This window comes from Pieris napi, chromosome 17 (genome assembly GCF_905475465.1).
Source record: "Pieris napi chromosome 17, ilPieNapi1.2, whole genome shotgun sequence".
In the NCBI taxonomy this organism is placed as follows: Eukaryota; Metazoa; Arthropoda; class Insecta; order Lepidoptera; family Pieridae; genus Pieris; species Pieris napi.
In genome coordinates, this window is record NC_062250.1 from 4,932,955 (window position 1) to 4,957,494 (window position 24,540).

Below are 24,540 nucleotides of genomic sequence, written 5' to 3' on the forward strand. Positions count from 1 at the left end.
GGTACAAATTATAGAAGCACTGTGTAATAGAATACGGTTGTTAGACTAATTTAGATAGAAGATCATCCACGTAATTAATCCACTTACCAAGAACGGCCCGCTTTGAAACTGGATGCTCAACTTCACAACTTTGCTTAGAGCTTATATGCTTAAGTGACGATGGCAACAAAACAGTTTGAGAATGTACTGAAGCCTTTATAATATCTATGTATAAACATAGACAATATCACAATCAGTCTTTGTATTACGTTGAAAATTCGACAAGTCGTTATTTAAGTTGCTTGAACGAAATAATTGATTATTTAATTCTAGTGGTTTATATTCTACGAATTATATGTTAAATAAGTTTTATAAATTATTGCTTAAAATATAAATATGTTTCACGGAATAACCGTTTGTTATAAAAATCAAGAATAAAGTATGTTCATAAACGTCACAATTATAGTATTATACTTTTTCCATTATATAACTACATCAAAAAACAAGATAATTGTCATAGCATTTAAAAATGGAACAAATAACTAAACGCATTTCTAAATTGATGTTATACAAACCCGGTAAAACCGGCAACGCCGCATCGTGTTCGGTACAAATCGCAACGTGGGCGACGTTGCCACTTATAAGTATGAATGAGACGTCCAATGAAGAGTTTTAGTGGTTGTGATGTCGCGCGCGTCGATGCGCCATTAAAGAATTCAATATGACAATAATTTTGCAACAATACATTTTTTTGTGTATATTAAATATAAATTAAAATAATACTATATTAATTGGTGGGTTTGCATTGGCCTACGTTATTGTTTTATAATTTTTTAACAACAATATACAACGTATTGTTTTTCTGACTCGATATATTGTTGACATACATATTATTGAAATTTGAATTGCGCCAAAACACCACGCATCTGTTACAAAGACAAGGCCGCCACAGATAAGAAAAAAAAAAATAGTAGATTTGTTTTGTTTTGACGTTTGTATATCGAATTTTACGATGTAGATAAAATATGATCAGTCCAGTATATACAATTGCTTATGAAACAATAAATTACACTGTTTATACAACTGAATTCTGCTTAATCAATTTGTGAATTTTTGTAGTAATTAATTGGAACAAAAAAACAAAATGGAATTTAATAAATTTTTTACAGTTGTTGAAGTTATGAAACTGTCAACCGTCAAGTTAACCTGCGTGGAATTTAACCAGTATTCATAAATGAACTTAATATGACGGTTTTACATAACAATAAAACCGATATTATGTGCCGAGAAGGAAAACATACAGCATTGTATAATGAAGAAGCAATGTATACTTAGCCATGAAGTGCGATACATACCGAGTGAAATAGTTCCGCTTAGATAGAATAGATGGCGCTGTAATCGCTTCAACTTCATACTTATCTTAACCAGCTAGGACGTTGTCATTTCCACAGTCATAGAGTCTTCACCAGGAAGAGCTTCCTACAATGCTGTATGTTTTCCTTCTCGGCACATAATATCGGTTTTATTGTTATGTAAAACCGTCATATTGATGTGCCTCCGGAAAACATACAGCATTGTATAATGAAGACGTGTTTGTTATCTGCTGGTGGATGTATAAAGTACAGTATAAAACACAACGCTATGATGATTATGAAGAATTAAAGTCAGGGCTTTAGCTAAAGCCGTTATTGTTTATATAACTATTTTATTTACTTGCCAATATTAATCAAAGCATAAGTATATAGCAATTATTATTCTTAGTTACGGTATAAATATAACTATATTGATTTAGATGTACAATTAACATAATAATATAAACTTCCTATCATAACAACAAGGTATTTCTATAATTACGATGGTGCAAATCTATTAAAGAAAGAGTGATGAGTTTTCTCTACGAGAGTCTATCTCGCGGCAGTAATGATTAAAGAATCTATGTATTTGAAGATTTCCAATTACCCCGTATAATAAAAAATTTCATCTATTGGTTGATTTTCGACCTAATTATTTTGCTGTTGATGGATATAAAAATATTGTTTAGATTTTTTACTTGAGATCTTCTTGTACCTGTTACTCAAAGCAATTTTTTTTTTTTTAAAGACAGTTCACACCAATTGACCTAGTCCCAAGCTGGTGAAGCTTGTGTTATGGGTACTAGGCAACGGATCTATATACATATTACAGAAAGATAGACATATAATTACATATTTAAACACCTAAGACCCAAGCACAACACCAAATACTCATCACATCAATGTTCGTCCCAGCCGGGAATCGAACCTGGGACCCATGGATTCGCAGTCAGGGGTACTAACCACTAGACCAATGAGTCGTCAGGACTAACTGAAGTCTCACTAAAGTGATAGGGCATATGTTTTATCGTGGTGTGTAGAAAGTTTCCATGTTGACTGGCGTCTTGAGTGTCTGTCTTAGATTCGAATACCGGTGTTAAATAAATGTTACCACCATCATCCACGAATTGCTCGTCAGTAATTTCTAATAAAGTGAACCCTGCGGCCCAATGCTAAATGCAATACTGTGGCTGTTCTGCGAGCCGTATCGAATAAAGTGACCCTAGGAGGGTTGGAAGAAAGCCAGTCTAGTACTATTCGCGGACGGATGATTTCACGACTTTTGGTTTAGCTACTCCTAATACCCTGATGGTGTGTTTAATAATAAAATTTGAAAATGTTTGTTGTTCTACATGGGGGTCCGCAAAAAGTTAAAATTGCCGATTTGCGAACAAGGATGGTTGATAGGATAAATTTCTGTTTTGGCTTTCTGTACTGTCTAAGTGTTTGTTTTGTAAGATTACTTATAATTAAATAAATAAATTTTCTTTTAGAAAAAGTGATATTAAATTTTTTGCAATATTGGCTGTTTGAGGGGATTTTGGGTTCACTTGAGAGTTGTCACACCATGACAGCCCTCTTTTGATTGCGGGTAAATAAGTGGACAGGTGGAGTGACCAACTTTTCAAAAGTAGATCTTTTTCCAGTGTGGACCAGTCTTTTATTTGGGCACCCCACCCCCAATTTCCCAAACTTTTAGGGTCAATGCTTGTATTTGTGGAGGAGACAGTGCAATTGTCGTATCTAGGAGTGTCTGCGATAGGTGTTGAATTTCGTGGGGGTGATCTAGAGACCTGGATTTCAGGTCTTGCAGCCAGAAACCTCGCGGCCAATCTGAAGCAACTATCAGATAGGTTCCCGTCGCCCGGTTTAGGTGTGCTAAAACTCAGGGTAACAGACTTGGAGGGGGAAACACCCATGCTAGAGGAAGAAGGTGCCACTACGCAGCCTTTTTCCCCCTTTATAATCTGTCCGCTATGATCACCCTGGTAGGTAATGTACCGACAGAGTTATGTTGAATGTGTCCGTCAGGTGCAATAGTTTGAAGGTTAGTGTAAGTAACCCTATCGATTTTGTTCCACCTTCTGTTTGAATGTATACAATCAGAGTTTCATTTGTCCGATTGTATTAACACGTGTGTGTTTTGTAATATTTTTACATTTATTTTTATTGCGGCTATCACTGCATATAAGTCCTTTTTGTTGCAGTGCCACGTTTTCTGTTGGTATGACCATTTTCCTGACAAGGTTCCCGTCAAGGGGATGTGGCCCCCCCAACCCCAATCCGAGGCGTCCGTCGCTAGGAAGTGGGTTGCAGGTTCTTTGTGTATAGGCGTCGTCTGATGAGTAGCTCCGAGCCACCACATCAGTTCCTGCCCTACAATCTGAGGCAGCAGTTGACCTCGACGGGGTCGGATCTTGTTGAATTGTCGCAGAAAGATCTGTACCTGGCGACAGTGAAGCCTCCCGCGGGGCACGACAAAGTTTGCGAAGTTTACTTGCCCTAGCAAAGCTTTGTAACTCGCGAATACAACGCATAACTATGGTTTTTGCGCTGTATTTTTACCTTGGGTAGCGACATCACATTGACCATAGTATTCCAGCGAATTCCAAGATATTCTAAATTTTGGGTTGGTACCAATACGGATTTTTTGGTAATTGAATTTCCAACCTAGGTGTTCCAAGTGTCTCACGGCCTCCGCGGCCTGAGAATCTAACTTGGAGGGTGTTCCAAGTGTCTCACGGCCTCCGCGGCCTGAGAATTTAACTTGGAGTGGTCTTGGTTGACCAGAAGGTAGTCGTCTAGGAAGACTAGCACTCGACATCCCTTCGCACGTAAGGTCTCCGCGACCCAACATGATACTGCAGAGAAAAGGTGTGGTACTGACGCTAGCCCAAAAGGAAGGCAAGTCATGTTTTCGTATAACTGCCCTTTTTAGCTGAGCCTTAAGAAAGGTCGGTGTGATCTCGCTGCCGGTAGATGGAAATAGGCTTGTGATAAATCTATTTATCATCCTGTCCCCTGGTTGAAGAAAGTCTGGGACTAAGCCGTGGGTGATCAACCGAAAATGTTTTGTCTTTACGAATCGGTTTAGATCTCGCAAATCTACAACAGAACGCATCGTGCCGTTGCTTTTCCTGCGAATAACCATTTTGGATATAAAACTGGGGGTTTTGTTGAGAACTGTTTGTAGGATACCTTGCTTGATTCAGGAGTTCTATGATTATCTGCGATGTCGTAGGTGACGGTTCGGTTGCGTATTGACTTACTATTCGATTTGTTGGCATTAACAAAGGCGGTTTCTTGTACAGATAACAGAGGTATGCGGAATCCTTGAATTATGTTGGATAGTAATTTTTTTCCGTCATTGTTAGATAACGGGTAGTTTTAAAGTTGTTTATGACTATCGATTTTCCTGTTAAACGTTCGCATCGTTTCTTGTTTTAGGTGGGTATTACGAAAATTATTTTTTCCATTTTGTGCCTGGTGTCTGTATTTGGATGTAGACGCTTACGATTCTTTGTATCTAGGTTTAAAAAGCTCTCTTACTCTTGAAGGTTGCGGCGGAGATAACCAGAATTGCGGCCCACCGAGGGATTGTATTAGGGACGCGAGCTTACTTTTGTCAAATAAAAATTACTCGCTAGGAGGTATATTCCTAAGCGCAGTTTGAATACTTTTGTCCGAAATCTTACTTATTAATCTTTTACGCCTAGTTTCTATACATTCCGCTCGTTCGCATACAATTTGCAGGGTTTGTTCATGCAATTTGTAAGAAGGTGATTCATTACCAACAATATAGGGTATTTTTGTGAAAAGATTTAATCGCGGATTTTAATTCCGTTGGGTTATTACGAGTCCAGTTTATGATTTTTTGTAATCCAGATTGTAGTAATTCCCTTTGACATAGGAGTTTTAAAAGCTTAATATATTATTATATTTTAATATATTTATTTTGTAATTTTTTTCTTTTTTATCGGCCTTCTTAATAATCTTTTTATCAAAAAATTTCGATTTTCGGGTCGACGGATTAATAAAAAATGGCTATAGTAGTTGGTCGGTCAGTGGGTACCCTCGTCATTGACGCACTGGCGTTGACATTTAGTACATAATATCGTTGATGCATTATAAAATTTGTGAGGAAACTCACCTGATTATATAACGCGTCGATCATGGGATCGACCGTTACCTGTGCTACTCGTTTCCTTTTCTTTCGTGGCGGTCCCTCGCGCTCCGAGTCGCTATCAGACGCGCTGCTGGTGCACGTGGAGTCCTCTTTGTCTTGTTCGCGACCTTGCTCGACACTTTTTTAGACTACTTGCCTGATCGGCCCCGGCGGCGGCCTTATCGGCATCGTGAGTCCATTACGCACTTGTGATGTATAAATAATGCGTATTAACACTAAGAAAGACTATAAGGTTTTAAGTCGTTATTGAGTTGTTTCGGTTTCGACCGCACGCGGCGAAAGTACACAACGCTATGACTGTGGAAATGACAACGTCCTAGCTGGTTAAGATAAGTATGAAGTTGAGGCGATTACAGCGCCATCTATTCTATCTAAGCGGAACTATTTCACTCGGTATGTATCGCACTTCATGGCTAAGTATACATTGCTTCTTCATTATACAATGCTGTATGTTTTCCGGAGGCACATCAATATATAATTAAAGGAAAAATTCTACGAAGCACTAGGCAGTATGGTCGAAAAAAAAAATCAACTAGTATTTTTTTTAAGTGTGTATTAAACACACAAAGAAAGTTGTCTCTTGTTTCTACGGGAATTCTATCTTTGTGTACATAAATTAATTCGCCATGAGGACGTGAATGCTCGCTAATGAAGAGAACAACTTTGATCGAACGCCGAGGTATTTGTTAATCGCATTGCATTGTTATTTTTAACTCGACTATACCTACTTAATTTGTTTGAATAGTTACTACTTCAGACAATCGATTGAACTACTGTTTTGTCTTTACAAACTAAAACTAAAATCTTAGTATTTTCTTTTTAATTGAGGCAAGACACACAAAATAAATGAACCTGAACAAAAATGCTATTAAATATTTACTGTAACTACTAATCTAATTCGCTGGAAATCAAACTGTACTGTACTCTAAATATTAAACATATATTAAAATGCAGATAATAATTTCGTAATACTTCATACAGAGAATTTTTGAAATAATCACATTGAACGTAATAACAGTAGCGAAATTAAATTTTAATTACAGGAAATCGAATTAATTTTGTAACTAATTGCCACGATCGAATCAGGTTTACATACATCATACATGCATGGGTCGCAGGTATGCATCGATTTAATCAAACGATCCAATATTGTGAGTGTATTGTGGCAATTACACTACTTCAGTCGGCTCAGGTTTTAACGAGACTTGGCCACTATGACCCCTAACATCCAATACATTTTTGCCGACTCAGACTTACGTCTCATGGTGGCTGTACACACTCGTCGAGACACCCCGAGACAGGCCGAGTGCGAGAGTGTACAGTAGAGCTCTCGTCTCGTCTCGCTTCCTCGCAGTTGGTCTCGCCTCTCTCGGTCGCCTGTCGGTGTTTTGCGCACGAGTCAAAGGGTCCGCGAGTAAAACGAGAGCGACCTGTACACACTCGTTCAATTTTGGATAATATTAAAACTTTATGATTCTAATTACCAATTTCTGTTGCGGTGTATAGTGACCATCTTCTTCTTCGCCATGGCTTCGTATTTTTTTTAATGGTTAATGTGAAGAAAATTATAATAACTCATTGCACAAAGACAAACAGCAGCAGCGGTTGCCACGTCCATTATTAACGGTGTTTTAAATACAATTAACGTAACGAGTGTGTACAGGCTGCGCTCTTCTCTCGGTCCTCTTGGTCGAGACTCCCGGCGAGAAGCTCTCGCCGAGTGTGTACAGCCACCATCATAATCATACCCTAATGGAACTGAGGGATGAGAATTTTAAACAATAGAAGTGAGTTTGTGTCGGACAAAATGATTCGTCCTGCTTTGGAACTACTTATCTCTTGATATCAGACGAGCTCAGTCTATAATTTATTTAAGAATATTCTTTTTGAGTATTTATCATCTGCCTTGTAATTAGCTACTTATAGCTAATTATGACTCATTAACCCCAAAGTTGGCTTTAAATTTTTCTTAATATTATTTTTTTACTCTTTATTTATTAAAGTTTACCACATCATACATAATTCTGTCTACAGTATATGTTACTAGGTATGTTTTCTAAAATACATGACAATTATGGTAAATATGTACAAAAAATTAAAAAGTAAAAATTATAAAAATATTACACTTCCAATTTTACTAGTAGATTTTAGCTCCATCAAGCTGGAACCCGCTTTAGAAAAAACTTGATTTTTCTAAATTTACTTTTATCTACAAACGATGCTAGTGAATGTAGTAAACTTTATTTTTTTGTAGTATCATTAATTGCGCCGAAAAAATAATTAATACCGCGCAAAGCAGGAAATATTACAAATAATTCAATAAAAAACTTTGAAACGGGTTCTAAATTGTTTGTAGTTTATTGTAGTGACAAAAAAAATTATTTTTTACCCCACTTTATTAAAAACTACGGAATAAATGCTAAAATAACGGAACTATGCAAAAAAAAAGACACCGACTCAAAAACTATAAACGATGCTCATAAATGTAGTATACTTTATTTTTTTGTAGTATCATTAATTGCGCCGAAAAAATAATTAATACCGCGCAAAGCAGGAAATATTACATATACATACCCATGTAGGTACGGTATGTTTCCAGTCCCCTTTTAGGTACTAGGCAGGTTATTTTATAGCCATTCCTTAACAACTTCTGTGTTACATTGTAAAAAATACTATCTAAAGCTACGGTTTACTAGAAAAGCGGTGCCGTAATGTAACGTTGGGTGACGTCACGCATACGTTGTCTATAAATAACATCGGAGTAGGTTTTCTAGAGGACGTTGTGTGTCAGCGTAACGTCAAATAGCGGTGCTGTCATTTGCATGACGGCCGTCATAGCGGTGATAAACAACAGTTCAACGTTTTTCGCGTGTAGCGGTGCGCATATTTAATTAATACAATGACTTGGACGAGCGAAAATGATGAACAATTAATTGATTTTGTTAAAAATCATGAAGTTTTGTCCAAAGAGTACAGACAAGCTCAGATGAAGCAAAATTTGTGGAACGAAATTGGAATAACACTTCAAAAATACGGTCGCACTACTTTCTAGGAAACCACAGCTTGGTCACGTTATTATTAACAACCGTAAAATGACGGCCGTTAGTTAACGGCACCACTTTTCTAGGAAACCGTAGTGTCAGAAACAAGAGCGTTAATTGAGACTCCAGTACGTCAAAAATGTACTGTATTTTGCGAATTAGGGGAGTCACCGTCCTCATAAAACATTCGTGGTATTCGTATTAAAGTATTAAACACATTAATTTTAATATAAAGTCCAAAGTCCATTTCTTATTAAAATTTATCAGAACAAAAATAACAAAGACAATCACATCATTAGTATAATTCAAGAACGTTTTTACTTACATGTATTTCTTGGAACTTATAAATTGCATTGTTATTGTATGAAACAAATGATTGGTGCAGTCTAGGAAATTTCTTAGGTTTCATTGAAGCCTTACAGGTAAGAGGATCAGATCAACTAGCGCGTGACAAAATGCAGACAATATAATGCGACTTAACATACAATGTTGACGTGTATAATTAATAATATTCACTAAAAATATCTAGGCCTAGTGGCTTCAGCGTGGGACATCTCTGAGGTCGTTGGTTCGATCCCCGGCTGTGCACCAATGGACTTTCTATGTGCGCATTTAACATTCGCTCGAACGGTGAAGGAAAACATCGTGAGGAAACCGGCTTGAATTACCCAATAGTCGACGGGTACTAAATTGACAAATGATCAAGAAACAGATAGAATCTGATGCCCATTAGAACAAAGCTGATTTCGTAATAAAAACATTTTATCATACGCTTCGAGTGCGTGGGCATTATCCAGTGGCTCTTCTACCATTATGACTGTATAGAGTTATGTTTCTTACGAATGGTGAGCGCCTAAAGTATAACAGGAAATTTCACATATCATTGATATTCCTTATAAACACGGCTTACATTGCATAAGTAATTAAATTAAAATTATTAAAAATAATTGTATTACTCATACGACCTTTATAATTTTATGCACAATTTTTCCGTATATGCAGTCTGTTGAAAAAAGTATGTGCATCAGATTTATGTATCTGTTTCGTTATCATTTGTTTTTCTAATAGGCATTCTGTGCTTGATTTTCCCGTATGCTTAAGACATCATTATAAGCCTAACTTAAGACTAATAAGTAATTTAAAACTAAGCTAATTTACTAAAAAGGATATACATGTATAATATAAGAATGTGTCCAATAAACTTAGTTACTCTATTAAGACACTGTTCTTGACTCATTTTTTTATCCAGACCACCATGTGCTTTAAAATAATAAAAAAATAAAATGTATTATCTTACAGGATAAAGTTGTATAATGCTGATTCAAATAAAACGTGTCGCGTGAATTTATGAATGAATTTAGTACAATTATTTCTAAGAATCACTATCGTGTTTATTGTTAGTTGACTATTACTCATTATTGTGGTTTAACAGAAAATACATTAATTTAAATGGCTAAATTATTTTCCTTTGTTTATTAACTTCAAGATGCATTGTCATTGCTGTCATTGTAAAGTTGTGAAATGACGTACATACATTTGTAATTTATTTTATTTATCACGATTTGGAATTTATAAGAATAAGGATGATATTTTTTCATATAAAATATTTTCTTTGTAATCAACAGTAAGTTGAACTAGTTGCTCTATTTCCGAATCAACCAAGGAAACGCACTTGCTAACTTCTGGCAATGTGTGTCCATGGTGGCGGTATCACTTAACGTCAGATGATCCTCCTGCCCCTTTGCCTCTCGTTACTTAAAAAAAATGTCTGAAATTTAATTTTGTTAAATGTTCTTTTATAGGATTAAATAATAAAACAAATATAGCCCGTACTCGCCCACAGGAAACTTTATACAGAAGAAAGTGTACTACCCACACTAGTAATACTACATTGTGGGTAGCTGCCCATTCTTATACATCATTCAAACAAGTCTCTCGCATTAATCGATTCAAATGAACCACAGTACAGATTCCATTTTCAAAATATGACGTTATAATCACGCGTTCATATAATATCAAACCACACCGGTCAAGCACTGCACCAATAATACGCTCAATTAATTAGCGCACCGAGTGACGTGTTCGACGTACTTACCTAATTAATGTCCCAGAACCGAGGCTACAATAATACTGTTATTATAATACCAGTGGCTGCCACTGATTGAGTTACACACACTAACGTCTAATGAACAAGTAAGATTAACGCGACGATAGATATAGTGAGGTGTTTACGACTTAAGAAATAAAAAGGTGCGAATTGCTGATATATCCGCTAGCTACTTGATGTCATCATTCATAGATTTATTTCTGATTTAGACTCGAAGCCAATGGAGAAGGATTAATATTAGTACAATATGCCGTCAATAATTCAACTTCATCCTACGAAATTTAAGGGGCGAGAGGGGAGCAATTTAGCAGCAATTTTAATAATAAGTCCCTGGTATTTCTATTATAGCCGGGAGGCGATCAGGTGGGTCCCCGCGAGGGGTTTAATAACTGGCGATTAGCCTATTGGATTCGCTATGAATGTTTGCTATTTTTTCTATATTGCCTCAACGCACGTTTAAATGAAGCGGAAATTAAAAATAGTTTGTTTACTGAATGCAATCTTCTATGCGTTTATTAAATTGCTAACGTAATAAGTGGAACGGTTCGAAGCATTGGATAAACTTGGCGGACATGTTAATGAAGTGATGTGGTTTTGCAATATCCGTGTGTTTCATCTACCTATGCATTCCTGTTCAATTAAATGGAATATTCCCGTATTACGCTAGTTGCAACGATACATTTATAGATGCGTTTGGGAATTTATTAAAAAGTTAAAAAGACGTTTAGCCCTACAGCCGGTCATGAGAAATTTTAATTAAAAGTGATAGCGCGTAAGGTACAGTGTGTGCCCATCATGGGTGGGGTGATTTTTAATTATTAAAATTTCCACGCCGACGGCGGTTGCCTATATTGCTTTGATGTAGGGCCCGTACAGTGCCACTATTAGTAGCACACATTGCATTATTTAATACTATTTATAGTAGAGGATAATAAAAAACAATTCAATTAAAACATATACACATTTCTTCAATATCAAAAGCTAACTAATATACTCCTCCGAAAGCTCGACAGATTCTTATGAATTTTTTTATGCATATTCAGTAAGTCTTAGAATCGGCTACTATCTATCATTCAAACCCCTAAGTGATAAGGGGTGTTCACCCCAAAAAAATTATTTTTATTTTTATTTTTCTATGATACAGCATACAAAAATACATACAACCCCCAATTTTCATCCCTCTACGATCAACCCCTATTTTTTATTATAGAAGATAGTTATTTTTATGAACTAAATAATGTTTTCTAGAACATAGCAAAACAACGTTTGCCAGGTCAGCTAGTATCATAATACATGTAAAAGTACAAGTTTAAAATTTTAAATATGGAACTTAATAATGGAGCTGCTACAGTAGCTTAATCGAAATCATACGCAGGCTGCGAAATGAAAATAACGGTATGTTTTAATTTCCCTGCGAGTGACGGGTCACGTGCCTTCCCCCCTGTCATCATCACTGCCTGGACAATTAGCCAACTCATGAGATTAAATAAGTGCACTGAATATTTGTTCTATTTTTTATTCTCTCGAAGATGGATTGGAATATTTTTTGTTTTTATTATTTCGGGAAGATGTTTTGTGTATTTTTTATAAAAAGCTGGTGCCGCGACTTTGTCTGCGCAGGGTTAAAATAATATTAGTTCAAATGATGTAGCGTTAATGACATATTTTATCGTCTTTAAATATCAGACGCGATAAAAGTATCTATTTTCATTTAGGAATCAAGTTGTATAACTAATTGACTTGCACATAAGATATAGATATATACTGTGGCGGGCTTTTTTGTAGGACTTTTTAAGATAAATATTTCCATCATACATTAGATATGTGTAACTCTAGTGGTTTTGGCAGCGCACGCAAGAATAGCTCGCAGATAGTAATTTTTTCCTATTTGCTTGATATATTGGACAATTCACACAATATCTTTATAAATTGTAGCCTGTGTGTTATTCTGATGTATAAGCTATATTATTGTAAAGTTTCATTGAAATTCATTTTGTAGTTTTTACGTGAAAGAGCAACAAACATCCATCCATACTTACTAACATTCGCGTTTATAATATTAGTAGGATTTGATGCGGTTAATTGAATAATTAAATAATTTGAATGTTGCCTGATTAAAAAATAATGAAATCATTCAAATCGCGTGAGTATTAAAATCTATTATTTTTAATCTTAATTCTTCAATCAGTGACGTTGATTTCTTTGCATTTGAAAGATCACACGAGCGTAAAATTAATACGATTGTTGCAAGTGTTATGAATTTATTGCGAATGGCAACCCCGAAGCATAATGCATGGATTAGGAGCTCGTGATGCATAAGTGAAATGGGCTTCATTCATACCTATTGAGGCGGGTGGCAATATTAGATGAGAATATTTCTATCCTTACTACAAAAGTTAGTGTACATTTCAAGTAAACCTCGTTTCATCAGGGCATTTATTTTCCGAAACAATATGAGAAGGGGTTTGTAATAGCGTACCACTTTTTAAAAGGCAGACAACGTACTCGTGATTATGGGCAAGTATTGACGTAACAGGTGAGGGTGTACGACGTATACGGACCTTTTCTATAGTATGTAAAGCTGGGCATTATATAATTTAAGATTCATAGAACAACGATATTATATATTATAACTAGCTGATCCGGCAAACGTCGTTTTGCCATGTATATCATTTATAATAAAAAATAGGGGTTGATCGTAGAGGGGTGAAAATTAGGGGTTGTATGTATTTTTTAATGCTGTATCATAAAAAAAAGAAATTAAAAATGTTGTCTAAAAAATAAAAAATAAAATTTAGGGGTGGACTCTACCCCTAACATTTAGGGGGATGAAAAATAGATGTTGGCCGATTCCCATAGATACCGGATAAGCACAAAAAATTTCATCAAAATCGGTCAAGCCGATAGTAGTGTAGTGTTTCTGTTTTGCGAGTTCATTCTCAAATAAGTTTTACGCAAAGTAACCTCTTGTAAATATAGCTAATTTAAATACATATACAAGTTAAAATAACGTCCACAACCGGAGGTCAAAAGTCGTGCATACAATAGATGCATTGCGATCCAATTAAAATTAATTAGCTTCAGAAAACACTGAGCGAGCAACAAATCAATGAAAGATATAACATCGGAGGATAGCATTGTTGTGAATTTAATTCTAAATAAAGTTTAATAGCGGAATACTTTTTCACTTGTTTATTGAATCATTGTTACTGTATGTAGGTCAGGAATAGAGGACTTTTTGCTTATACGAATTTATTTCATTATAAGTAGGTACAATACTTTATACGTTCAAATCAAATTCAAATTTACATACAATCGAAATCAAATTTATTTTGCGTTATTTTTATGATCGTGACTCGTGGCATAAAACAAAAGGTAGACAAAACAAACGATGAAAGGATTCGTTTCGTTTGACTGTGATTGGTCGACGGTGGGTCGTGTCACGTGATTAGAAATTTAAGGAAACGTGGCATTGTTACATCGTTTTACAATACGTTTTAGGTTCACATTTTCAAGGAGCGCTGGAAGTATCTCGATTCGGAGGCTCAGACACATTTTGGGTGTGAGCATGAGGTTTTTTTTTCCGTGGGGAAATGTGTTAAGCATACGCTCCCACGGCACGGTTGCCTCATGGTGAAGGGTTATGTGGGACTAGCTGCTGTTCATACCCACTAAACCCCACGGCGCCATCAGCAATTGCCCGAGGCAGGTCATGGTAACTGCGTAGCCTTTTCCGCGTGAAATCACGGTCTTTTATGGCCACGAATGATGTGGAATAGACCTTGGCACAGTAAGGGCCATTCACATCGGCCAATTCGCCCTGATTTTTAAAGTTTCCTTAACATCTTCAATCATCATCATCATCTTCTCCAGCCGCACTCTTCATTTCTGAAGGTCGCGTTAGTATCCGCACAACTTGAACATAAATATTAACAAATAATTATTGCTTTTGTATAGATTCTAGAATATTCCCGTGATGGTTGAAGTATATAAATAGACCATAGACTGATCCTTTATTAGTCTTGAACTAGTCACGGCATTACTATTTCATAGGGAACTTAATGTCAAATTCAATATAGTTTTGTCATACTGCGCATAAACCTGCTCTTTAGATAGGTGACAATTGTTCATAATTTTGTATGAAATAAAATAAAAATCCTTTTATTTCTTGCAAAATCAAAGTCAAACTTAATACTAAAGACATTTAAAAAAAAACAAATTACATTAATTTTTATCTGTACAATATAATATTCTAATTAGTTCGCAAGAACCCCTCGAGGAACCTCCAAGAATCTCTGTCATCACACTACATCCAGCTGTAGCAAAGACAACATGACCTGCCCAGTTATTCCTGTACCTACCACATAATATCACTCAGTCACTTCGCGGCCCATACCCGTGCCCCCTCTTGCCAATTGTTGCCTTTCAGCTGCAACAGGTCCTCCTCCACTCTGTCGATCCAGCTGTACCTAGGCTGCTTTAATAACAACAAGTTATGTAAAGAATTGTCGCCGAACATGACCGCAATATATGTAGTACTAATTAGCTACGCAAAGCAAAACAAACACTTGCTTCCGTCAATGTCTTGGAGTTTATAAAATAACGGTTATTTTCGTTGTCAATTTATCATTGTACTAGGCGGGACGTTAATCATAACGATTGCCAAAACCCGTGTTCGTCTGTGATTTATGGTATTGTATAGGTTGTTAATTACATGTACTGATGTCATTCAGGTCACGCCTAATTGACACTCCTCTCGTGAGAATCGTTGGTAACCAACTCTCAGAATAGAACGAATTTCAATTAAAATTTTAATATTGGCTATGGTACGCGAGTACAGATTAAAATTAAAAAGAAAAATTAACGGAAACGCTAAATGAGATTACTGTATCTATAGTCGCTGGCCGCGATTGCTAAAAAGCACTTCAAACGTCAATTATGTAAATAATGTTATTACATTTATATCTTTTAACATTAATTTGTATGACTTAATTTTTTATATTATGATATGATATTTTTAATAAAGATAATAATTACATACATAATTATTTACGACTACTTAAATCAGATATATAAATTAACTAATAAAATCCCGGTATTATTGTGCGTAATAAACTCAGGTGTTGTAACGTATAAAAAATCTCGGCAATTCAATTAACTGGAAAGCCTGTGAGGGCAGGGCCTAATAAACATAATATAAATAATCTGTGGCGATAAATCTGCAGCGCTTTATGGCAGGAGTGGGTTGTCACTCTGTCTAATTAGCGCTAGTGCTGCTGCTTGATAACCCATTAAGCGCTGTAAGCACTTTATAACGCGTTGAAGTTAATAACCGCTAAAACGTTGAAGCGATGTAGCGTTAGTTTAACACTTATTTAGTACGTCCCAACATTAAATTGTATAATATTTGTCTAAATTTTAAATTGATTTTTATTAACCTTACCTAAGAGATTTGTGCTCAAAAAATCTTGAAGCGCTGTAAGCGACAATGTTGCTTATAGTCGTCAAAGCACTCTTCATCAGGCTTAGTTAATTATGAGGACATATCAGTTTTATTATAATTACTCATTTTAATGTAGCTGCGCCTAACACATGTCGTGTCTGCACAATAACGTCGCTCTCTAATTGAATTCCTCGGCGTTGGTTTGCATTTTAATATTCAACATTATTGTACCCTATACATTTATCAGTCCCTGTCTCAAGAATGCAATGTTTGTGGATCTATTTACATTCTGGCGCTATTGAAACCTTCGTATTCGATTTAGTACATCATTCATGTCTATGAAAGATCATATCCTTTGTCTATGACACATCTTTGTCTAAATGTATTATACTCTTTGGCTAGAATGCAGTGTTACTACTAGACCATATTTTGCTCTAGGACCATAGATACGAATTACAGCTTATATAGACTGCACAGAACAATGCATACAGATAGTTGAAACGAGGCCGATAGGCGAGGCTCTATAACGCAGGTGTTACACGAAGTGCTGGTTGAAATTCTCTCATCCGGTATCATATGCATGCACCATTACCTCCATAATTTAATTAGTTTCGAGTGATCATTTCATTAATAGAGGCGATATTTGGCGAGCGCTCTCGTACGCCCGCGGCTTTGTCAATTTTAATTAATGCCCGATAGGTAGACCGAAATGTTGAAATTCTTCGTTAATTAGTCAGCCTCGAGATTTCTAATAATTTAATTAAAGAGTTAATAAGCGATACCTTATGGTATTCCTGTAACGCGGCGGTATTCGATACTGACTATGTATACGTGATAGATTTGCTTCATTATGAAGCTTCATTACAGCTGTTTAATATGAACACTAGAGTCTATTATTATAGTTAGATAATTCTTTGAGCTGTTCTGACAGTTTTGATCCAAACTCTCGGCAAAATATTACATTGAAATACAGAAGCTGTCTTATTAAAGTGTTTAATGAAATATGCTGAGAAATTTACGTGCTCTATACTCTACTCTATAAAATTCATAAAAAATATTAAAGACTAGATGACCCGGTGAACTTAGTATTACCTACATGTATGTGTCAAAATTTTTAAAACAGACTAAATAGATCGGACCGCACGCTATGGAACACAAATATCTGAAGGTATATGACAACCAAGTGATAGGTATAAATATATGACAACATTATTGTATTTCTAAATTATTATATAATAATTATTGTTATAATTTTTTATTTCTAAAAAGACAAAAGACGTCAAATATTTCAACAAAAATTCAACTGTCACTTCTTTACTTACTATTTATATTTCCCATTAAATCTTCCCTGAACTTCCATAAATATTTCAAGATCATCAGCCAAATCGGTCCAGCCATTCTCGATTTTTATCGAGACAAACGAATAGCATATTATATATATATATAGGTACAAAATGTCACTAGTAACATACATTACTATATACTGTTATGGTAATGGGTGTTTAATATAATATGAGTGTTGCAGACAAAATTGCTTTGATTAGGGCTGTAATGAAACCGTTTTCTTGGTAATACTGAATGTCATACCGTTCACCCTTTTCAGACTGAATGTCAACTACGTCATTGGAAAGTAAGTAAAGGCTTACTGGAACTCGTACAGTTATATATTGTAAGGAACTACATAATAACCTATAAAGGTAGTATTTAAGGTACACAGCCACAGGGACCAAACATTTTAAATTTGTTTTAATTTTCTTTTATTAATTTTTATGATTATGATTAATAACAAACGTTATAATATTTAATGTTTGTGTGGCAATATATTTAAAACAAACCGAGACATAGAAAAGATACTATAATGATTGTCTATTGTCTAATATTAGAAAGTTAAATATTAGGCGAAAATCAAAGCTAAAGATAAGTTTTAAAAAAAAGTGTATCACGCGCCCGTTTTTAACGATAACACTAAGAAATCACGTTCAATAAATAAGACTATTAATTGGGAGATAAAACGTAATAAAAGTTCTCTGATTTTAATTACAATCTTTTGGTACACTTTACGCCTCTTTGGCTTTGGAATTGTAACACTATCATTACCAACGCTTATATACAGGTAAAGTTAAATATTAATAAAATCGTATGTGCAACTATGTAAACATATGTGGGTAGACTAGACAAGATAATATCCGATGTAACGACATCGTAGCGAAGCGGTCTTCCCGACTCGAACTTCAAAGGAATCTCCGAGCAAACATTGGATAATAAAATATGCTAATATTTTAGTTTCCTGTCCTCAACGGATACTTTGAGGTGCAATTAAGCTTTTAACGCAATAAGTGCATGTCAAAGTGTGTGGGAATACCTTAGCATGGAAGATTCTCCTAATTTTATGACGCAACGACAAAGCGATTTAACGATATTAACCGTTAACGGAATTTACAAAACCAAGTAGGATTTTTATTCATTTTATACAAAAAATCAGTAATTGTGCGATATCGAAGGTTCGACTGGCTAGAACTTAAACACTGGCGCTTGTTTTTTTTTAAAATGAGCTTTATTACAAAGCAATAAAGACGCTAATACAATTCACGAGACCTCAATGTAATATAGACAAGATACAAGTTTAAAAACGTGGATCTCGTTCCACGCTTGTCAGCGATTTCATTAAACTAATTGATACGCTTCGATTCGTGAACTTTGATTATACTTTCGTGAGGTTCGATTTCTCGCATTTTTGTGTAAGATTTATTATACGCTCATTATGTGGTGATAATTTGTGAAATTTTCTTTTATATAATAACAATACATTCTTAATACATTTTTAAGTTTCTCATTATGGAGCTGTATTTATCGAAAACAAATAATAATTACATTTTTTTTTATTTATTTAGTTTATTTTTTCGCTTTATTAATTTTATTAGATAGAATTGTAAAACAGCGATAGACAAAATCTACGCGTTGTCTGTGATCTTGATTCAAAAGCCAAACTTACAAGGCCTGAGAGAAACATCCAAAATCTTAAAGATTTTAATTTTTGACGTGCATAAAATGGTGCTGTTTTTCTTCCGACTACAATTGGTGTTGTATTTATATTAACATTGTTTTATCACGATTTACGATCTTCTAAGGTCCTACAAAAGGGCGATTTTCAAAAGGCCACAATGCACTCGCTTGAAGTATAAGCGTTATTTATTTATTTTAATTCTTAAAAATAAATAATTCTGCTATTCGGGACACCGGTCTAGCTAGTAAGATAAAAAAAAGAAAGTTGATAATACAACAAATACATTATGTCAAAAAATAAAAATTTACCTTCCCGGAACCCCTCCACTAACACTTGAACTTTATGATATGGTATTAAAGTTCAAATTGCCTTTAAATATTATTACGAATATTTTGTATGGGAATATAGAAAATTGTTTTTAGTCTTTTTCACTCAATTTTTTTTATTTTTTCTCTCCGTAAGAACCATCCTCGTACTTCAAGGAATATTATAAAAAAAGAATCAGACAAATCGGTCAAGCCGTTTTCATGTTATGTCGTGACAACGGAAAACGGGTTTCATTTTTTTATATATATAGATTAACGGCTCACCTGATTTTAAGAAATACCGCCCATACACTCACATTGCCAGAAAGCTCGCAAGTGCGTTGGCGGTCTTTTATGAAATGGTACGCTCTTTTCTTGAAGAAACCTAAACTTTGACCCTAAGCTATTTTGGCGATGTCAACATAGGTGAAACTCTTTTATACGGTGATAGACAAAATTACAGTAATTAGTGAAATTATTCAAATTGCTTTAACAGGGCTTGTTATTTTACTGAAGTACCGTTTCCCAGAATTGTATTACAAAAGCCAATTATTTCTTAAATGCACTATAATAAGAGCAATATGAGAAGTGCACTGTCGTAGTTTATTTTCGAGATTGCACACGTGCTGTAAAAAAGTAATATTATTTTTCAATTCCCATACAAAGGTGGTCGGTACGCGGCGGCAAATTGGTTGTATTGTCAATTTGGGCAGTGCGTGCCGACGCGCAGATGAAATGTTTATTTTCAATTTCAGCCATTTTCCCGCCACCGCTGGATTAGAATTTGAAACAGCTATGAGTAGCCAATATAATCTCGAATAGTCGGCACATATTACACTATATTCTGACGATTCTGCTATGTTTTTTCTGGATACTACATTTCTGTACGACATTGCCGATTTCCTCCTGATAAACTTTTCTTAGTCTCGTATAAAATTTATTGGAGGCTTTTAAGAATTATATATCTAAAATATCCTCATAAAGCATTTTAAATATTGGTGAAATCTGCAAATATACATTCTAAAGGCTTTTTAAATTTCAACTCTTACACTTTGAAATCAATTTTCCTTTAGTTTTATGATTTATGAATCGATGTATTATTTTTCTCTCGTCGTGTTTGTTATGATTGCTAATCACATTAAATCTTATATCTTATTTGTCTTAAGTGTGGCGAGCGTCGCAAGCAACCAAATAAAAAAAAGGGTGCGTGTACTTATTTACGCGCGTAAGAAGTTATACTTCTTTGGCATTATTAAAAATAGTTTTTGATTGCATGCAAATAATTAATTACAATTAATTAATCAAAGACTGGAAAAGGAGTCATTATAGTCAATAAAGTTCAGTTTACATTTGAAAAATTAAATAAAAACCTAAATATTTATTATTATTCTCTTACATTAAGTGTAACATAAATTATATTATTATTCGAATGTTGTTTTTAAATTATGTCCAATGCCGTAGCATCTTCCGTGGGCAACTTCATTCTGTTAATTTTTTGTCACGGTGCGCGCGCATCGTAAAATTTCACTCTCATCAATTTTTTATAACGCGCCTAAAGAAGTATAATTTCAATAAAATTTTAACATTACGTAATATAAAATGTCTTGTTAAATAATAAACATGAATATATAGATAAAATACTATAAACACGCTTAAAAATATGACATTCCTACAAAATACAGCTAGCAATTTCACAAACATCATACAAGCATTCCATAAATGCTTAATTAGTGTAATATAATATTAAATAAATGACACAGAGCACTAATTAAGGTTCTTATCAACGGAAGTCGGCCGATAGACCTCATTCATACAGTTTTCAAAAGGAGTATGAATTGTTTGCACGTCTACATACCAGTTTCATACACGTGATAGAGTGGATTTAATCTGTGAACTTTGGATTGTGAGTAGTTTTTATTTAATACAAAAGTTTACCTTTTAGTCTAAAACGTGCGTAAATTATTAATAATAATAATAAGTTAGTAATTTATTAAATCTATTGAATGTTTTGCTAATACTGTGAACAGGGACAAAAAGCCCTTTTACTAATCAAAATGTATTGGAGCTTTATAATATGGATATTAGATAGGTAGATAGTACATAGAGCTGGTCACTACAGAACTGATGCTCTCCTCACTCAACAATAGCGAGTGAGGTAATGCTGCCAGCATTAAAGGTATACCACAGGGGCCAAACTTTTAAAATTAATTTTAGTTATCTATTTATTAATTCTTAATTATTATTACTATGTAGGTTTATTACAATACAATTAAACGTGTATTTAATTTTGTACTAAACATTGCATAATTCAAGTTATTACAAAATGCATTTTAATATTTGGATTTGATTCATTTAAACAATAAACTGTTCGTGATTTATCTGATTTATGTTAAATGAAATTGACACAAACCGAATTAACAGCTAATAACCAAATAATTTTCTTATAACCCAGCCCATTGTGAATGTTATTTAATTAATTTCCCGCATAACTTTGATTAAAATATTTCTGATATTGCACAGCGTAAAATATAGATACGCTTTCGAAATAAATTCGATACTATTTGTGTTAGTGAATAAAACAAATCACCCGATTCAATAATTAAATGTTTATCATAAAACCGGTATGTGTCAAATACAAAAATCAATGACATGTGTCACACAAGGCCGATTGACTTGTCTATGAAACAAAATCTTAGAAACGGATGCAATATGAGTCCAAGATTAAAGCGCCGCTGGATTATTATTATTTATAAGTAAGTCCTAGTTATTAAGAAACCAGGTAGCACTTGAAGATGTCGTCATCGTAGAAAATTAATTGAGATATCGTTTGCGTTTAAGATATTTATCATTCAGGTTGCCCCAAAATTTTAACTAAATTTAAATTTCCCTAGACACCCCAGTTTTGGCCAAAACTCACTGATGTCCAGATTCTGATAAACGAGCTAGGTCTGGATATCCATAGTTGCCCCCTTCACTCTTTAAAATCAATTATTTAAATATCCTTTAGTTTTTATAATTTACTAGTAGACCGGCCAAGCGTTGCTGTGGCTAAGGTTTTTGTTATATTACATAGTAGTAAACTATTCAAGGGAAACGGTAGGAGAAAACCAGTCATGGGGACCACCAGGCTTTATGGTGGTTATGCCATTAAATTGAAGCTTATATGAAACGTTGATACTTTCTACACAGCGCCATCTGTTACAATTGTGACTATTAAATAAGAAACAAATATGTTGCAATAAAATAATATTGCGGGTATAAATTGAGATGTAAGCTATCCTATCTTTTAAGTTAGATAAAACTGCATACGGTGTACAAATTTGATTGATATCGGTTCGGTAGTTTAGGAGTCCATAGCGGACAAACAACGTGACACGTAATTTATACATATTAAGATGTATGTTTTTTTCTCTTTGTAAGTGTTTGTCACAACAAAACTTGTATTTTATTTCCTTTACGCACCAATGTATCAGTGTGCCCAGCGTAAAATAAAGTAAGTCCTAGATAATAATTTTTATATAAGAATCTATTTTAATCAATAAATATCCTTAACCAATGTGCCACAGTAGAAACATGTTACATTATTTGTTGGAATACGGTGAAAATAGCAATCCCATAAAAGATCATAAATAAAACATTGTATCCGATACCTCCCGATAGCTATTGTCTAAGCTAATAAATGTTTAATAAGAATTAGGTAAAAGTAGCACTCCCTAGATAGTGGGGATCTTCATTTGCTGTATTAGTGAGGGCTGCATAATGTCAGAATTGACAACGCCAAGGGTCCTAATAATTTTAATGGAAACTAATCAAATTCCACTCCACTATCTTTATTGATTAATGGAAATAAATAAGCTTATTCCAATTTCAAACCCATCGAATAACGCCGTATCGACGCATTTATAAATCGAATGAATTTATAATCTTTATCTCTAACAATTTATTATTAAAAACTCGTTCTATTAGAGATAAATTTACATTCGATATTTAATTGAGTTAACGAGCGAATGCACTCCAATAATGGAAGTTAATTATAAAAGGCAATTGATTTAAAAGGAATGGTGTCGTGGTCGCGGTATGAGTAACAGAAAAAGTTTTCAATTTCACTAAAAGGGACTGGTTTGTGTCTCAGAAGTCTTGTCTGGTTATCGGCTTGTAATGTATGAACTTACTCGCCACGGCTTTATTTTATAACTCACTTCACGTAATAGGCCCCGAGTTTAATTCACTTTACTCCGCGTACTAATTTAGCTTGTGATCTAAAACGTGCTAATCGAAGCGGAGAGCAATTCCATTGCAGAGGTTTTTTTTTTAATTTTACCATTGTTCATGTCTAAACTAGGTCGACACATTTTTTAAGCTTAGAAACTGTTTCTTATTGTTGTATTACATTTTGTATTGAGTCTAGATATAAAACCTCTAAAAATCGGCCTGTCATGTCAATAATCTGTCTCTTTTCATAACAGCGTTAACACGATTTGACAGAAAGAGACGAAAAATACTTAAAATAAAATATTTAGATTCCTGTTCAGCATTATTTCTGTGGTGGATAATAATTAGAGCATTGAAGCAGAGTTGGCCTAGTGGTTTCAGCGTGCGACTCTCATCCTAACTCGAAGGTTGGATCCCTGGTCATTCACCAATAGCCTTTCCATACGGATTTAACACTTGTTCGTACGGTAAAAGAAGACATCGTGAGGAAACTGGCATGCCTTTGCCTCAAAAAGTCGGCGGTGTGTGTCAGGAAGACAAGAAAAATCAAATCATCACGAAAGTGACAGAAATCTAGGGCCTAGAAAGTTGCCTTTTTTATTTTATTACATTACCAATTCATTCGTATTTTCATTTAAGCACTGTCTTATTAACAAGCATCAAATTTATCTCCATAAATCTATCTATAAACATGCTCGATAAATTATCATGAAGATTTAACATCAACCATCAAAAGATTCTTTACGATCAATGGTGACTGTAGTAAGTTTGATAATTAATTTGAGACGTTTATTTTATAATGTAATAAAAGATCGGGAACGTCGGATCGATTTTTGTTATGGTTGCGTTTTATCTTACACGACGATATCATATTATGTCATAAGATCTGTCTATAAACTTAGAATAATCAT

General features: G+C 34.5%; 1 protein-coding gene across 2 annotated transcripts in view; it reads left to right on the top strand.

Annotated features, from left to right (window-relative positions):
* Window positions 1-24,540, top strand: part of LOC125057882 (LIM domain only protein 3) — a 58,519-nt gene that overhangs the window by 19,415 nt on the left and 14,564 nt on the right. Inside the window, exon 1 of one of the 2 annotated variants that reach the window (XM_047661813.1) lies at window positions 21,260-21,320. The exons of the other annotated variant lie outside the window; for it this stretch is intronic. The gene's annotated coding sequence lies outside the window, so the exon portion shown is untranslated. Of the gene's footprint in view, window positions 1-21,259; window positions 21,321-24,540 lie in introns of those variants that run through there. 2 annotated transcript variants of the gene reach the window in all.